Source organism: Myotis davidii, unplaced genomic scaffold (genome assembly GCF_000327345.1).
Source record: "Myotis davidii unplaced genomic scaffold, ASM32734v1 scaffold1684, whole genome shotgun sequence".
Taxonomy (NCBI): Eukaryota; Metazoa; Chordata; class Mammalia; order Chiroptera; family Vespertilionidae; genus Myotis; species Myotis davidii.
Genome location: NW_006294771.1, coordinates 11,337 through 15,123, shown reverse-complemented (window position 1 = coordinate 15,123; position 3,787 = coordinate 11,337).

Sequence of the window (3,787 nt, the reverse complement as noted above, 5' to 3'; positions counted from 1 at the left end):
GACGAGGGGGAGGGGAAGGGGGAGGGATGCGGGAGGAGAAGGGGAGGGGGAGAGGGAGATGAAGCGGGGAGGGGGGAGAAAATGAGGAGAGAAGGAAACATCCATTTTTTAACTACAGGCCAGGAACATTCCCTTGACCTGGAATGAAATCCTGGATTTTGCAGTGCCAAGGCTGGTGCTCCACCAACTTAGGCATAGCAGCCAAGGGGGTGATTTAACATTTTTAATCAGAAGGAGCATTGGACAGCATGAACCATAGAAATAATATGAAGGTCAGAATTTCAGCCCATTTCTAGACAATGTCCCTTCATATACGTTCATAATCAATTATTTAAGTTAAGATATTATTCTTCAGCTGTATTTTAAATGAATGTAAGCTCCCTTGTCTACCTCAGCCTCACTGACACCTTTTTAGCTCAGGCAGATAAAAGCATAGGTTTTCAAAATAGTTAAGACTTTACTAGTGTCATGTCATGCTGACATAAAATTATTCATAAAGTGGTTCAAGTATTGTTATTTGGTCACTGACTTTACAGGAGGCTCAGTTGGAACACCACCAGCACGAGTGCCCCCTTTGAATTATGGTGGTCCAGTCCGTGTGATCATATGTGTGTGTGTGTGTGTGTGTGTGTATGTGTGTGTGTGTATATTTATATTGCTAAGGTGACTCATGCTTGTGTCATACGTATGAAGCTCTTGCAGGTGCCAATTGCATGCATGTATTTCAAATCAGCATTGTCAATCTGAATTTGGTTGACACTGCTATTATAGAGAAAGGGTAAATAGAAGTATTAAAATATTTCTTCTGCACTAACCGGTTTGGTCAGTGGATAGAGCGTCAGACTGTGACTCAAGGGTCCCAGGTTCAATTCTGATCAAGGGCATGTACCTTGGTTGTGGGCACGTCCCCAAAAGGGAGTGTGCAGGAGGCAGCTGATTGATGTTTCTCTCTCATCGATGTTTCTAACTCTCTATCTCGCTCTCTTCCTCTCTGTAAGAAATCAATAAAATATACTAATAAATAAATAAAATAAAATGTTTCTTCTAATTAATTTCCTTTCAATGTGCACAAATCCATGCACCTGACCACTGATATTCTAATAGTGGCAAGATATCATCTGTGAATACTAATATTCTATTGGACCAGGACATGCCATATTCTCACACATATCTTTATATATAGAAGCGTAAGAAACATTATGAGTGGTTGGTACGATGCACACTGACCACCAGGACGCAGACGCTCAACACAGGAGGTTCCTCCTGGTGGTCAAGGCTCTCACACAGCGAGAACATCACTCAGCCAGAACCCGGGATAATGGCTGCAAAGTGCAGCTGTGACAGCAAGATCCTCTGCTGCCTATGTGATAAGGCTACGAAGCAGTGGTGGAAGGTGGAGTGGGGCTTGGATGAGAGGGAACAGTGCAGCACCGGCTCCAGCTTGGGCTCCTGCCCGGCTGCCTGCCGTTTCCTGCACTGCTACATCCCTCAGGAGGTGTCAGACCTAATCTGGCAGTCCCACTTCTCCCAAGGGGTCCCAGATTGCTCGAGGGTGCAGGCCAGGCTGTGGGACGCCAGCGGTGCTTGAATTTCGTTCACCGGGCTTCTAGTCATTTTATTATTTATCACCGATTTAGCATGGTTCTCCAGTAATGCTGAATAACTTGAAGATATAACCTGAATTTTGGGAATGATGGCCATCTAGATTTTACTGCACTTTAGCAGTATTATTTAATGGCTTATATGAAGGGCACTAATCTCCTTCAAAATATGAGAAATATTACATCTCCCACAAAGAGTACTATGTTTCAGTGCTAATTCTTTCCACTAATGCCCCTAAATGAGCCTTTCACTAATTTTCTTTGCTCACTAGCTCATCCAAAATTTAAATGGGCAGGGGCTTGTCTATATTCAAGTGCAGAGGCATATTCTTCTTAACTACACTGATGCTCTCAATACTTTCAATTTTCCAACATAATTTATAGTGAGGGTCTCTATATTAGACTTTAAAATATCTCTTTACTAATATGAACAAGTCTCATTTACCTGATTTCTTCACAACTATGTGAACGCTCGATTTAGCAACTTTCAATGCCTGACTCTTTCAGGTGTCCCTTTCCACCCTTCTCTTCATTAAAAACAGACCATATGAATCCACACTGATCACTTTTCAGCCTGTTGTGATAATTCAGACATTCCTTGAGTTACGCTGGACTAGAAGTACATAAGTTTTGTGGTTGTGTCACCATTCCCCATTTTTTTATTAAAAATAAAGTTTGAACATTTCTACGTACGCACATATGTGCTTTATGTTTTCTTATTATTCATTTACCACAATGAATAATAGGCAAAAGTAAAGGTCAGGAATTGTTATCTTTCTTTTAATTTTTTTTTTTTTTACTGTTTCACCCCATTACTGCTGTGTATATGTGCTCCATGTGAGTGACATACGTGCTTATGTAGGTGTGTTCTGACTTACACAAATATTGCATTACATCCCACTGCAGGAACCTGTCAACAATGCAATGCGAGGACCTACTGTACTTATATCCTATTGATTAAGATGTAGTTATTTAGTCTCCATATTTCTTCCATACGTATATGATTGTTGGAAGTACAAATTATATCTTTATATATTTATGTGTTTCTTAGAATTTTCATTAAATAAAAATAAATGCCTTGTCCTTATAAAAAGATCTGGCCTTATAACTGAATGGCCTAATACATTTTAGAGTAGGGAAGGACTGCCAACGTTTCTCGGAAGAACACGTGTTGAAATGAAGAGTATATCCTTCCAACCCCTACTTGAAAGAAGAGCCTTAGTTGAGCTCCATCCTGATCCAAACAGAGACAGAAACAGTAAGAGACATGGCAAGTTTTTGTTACTATATGCCTATTGAGCATGCCTCAATGCACATTACCTGATGGTGCTATTGATCAGAATGTGCACTCAGGACATTAGGGCTTCCATGCACAACTCCATCCTGAAACCACATGAAAGAGATGCCTAATGGACAGGAATGTTAGCAGGGACTTTACAATGAAGAGGGATTCTGAAGAAGATTGCAAAAGGTGGCAGAACCCTAGCCAGTTAGGAACAGTGGATAGATCACCAGCCTTCAGACTGAAGTGCCACAATTTTGAGTCTGGTCAAGGGCACTTGCCTGGGTGTGGGCTCAATCTCCAGTCTGGGGAATGCAGGAGGGTGCTGATCAATGAATCTCTCTCATCATTGCTGATTTTAACTCTCACTCACTCTTCTTTCCTCTCTGAGATAAATAAAAATATATTTAAAAGAATGGTGGCAGAATAAGTGGATGCTGCAGGAACATGCTCCCAGGAACAAACTGATATTCCAACTAAAATACAGAACAACTTCCTGAATAATCAATGGAAAACTCTCAGGAGAAAACCCTGACACCTGAGGGCCGAAGGTGGAGACCACTTAGCACTGCTAGGAGGAGAGGAGGCTTGAAGGGGTGGGCCTGATACCCACAGACAGCAACTAAAGTCCCAGAGAGATATCTCAGTTGTGGAGGACTTCCACTGAGAACTTTGGGTCTAATCCCCAAGCTGGGCCTCCTAGCAGAGAGCACCAGAACTGAGGAGGGTACTCATATAACCTGTGGATGTGAATAGCAGCAGGGCACTGTCTGCCAGGGACAAACAGCTAGAAATTCAGGTATCCTCTTAAAGGACCAGTGCACAAATTTCCCTGTGGAGCCACACACCTTGTGCCCTGGCAAAGGGAGGGTGAAGTGGACTGGACCTGTGAGGGAAAAAGCAA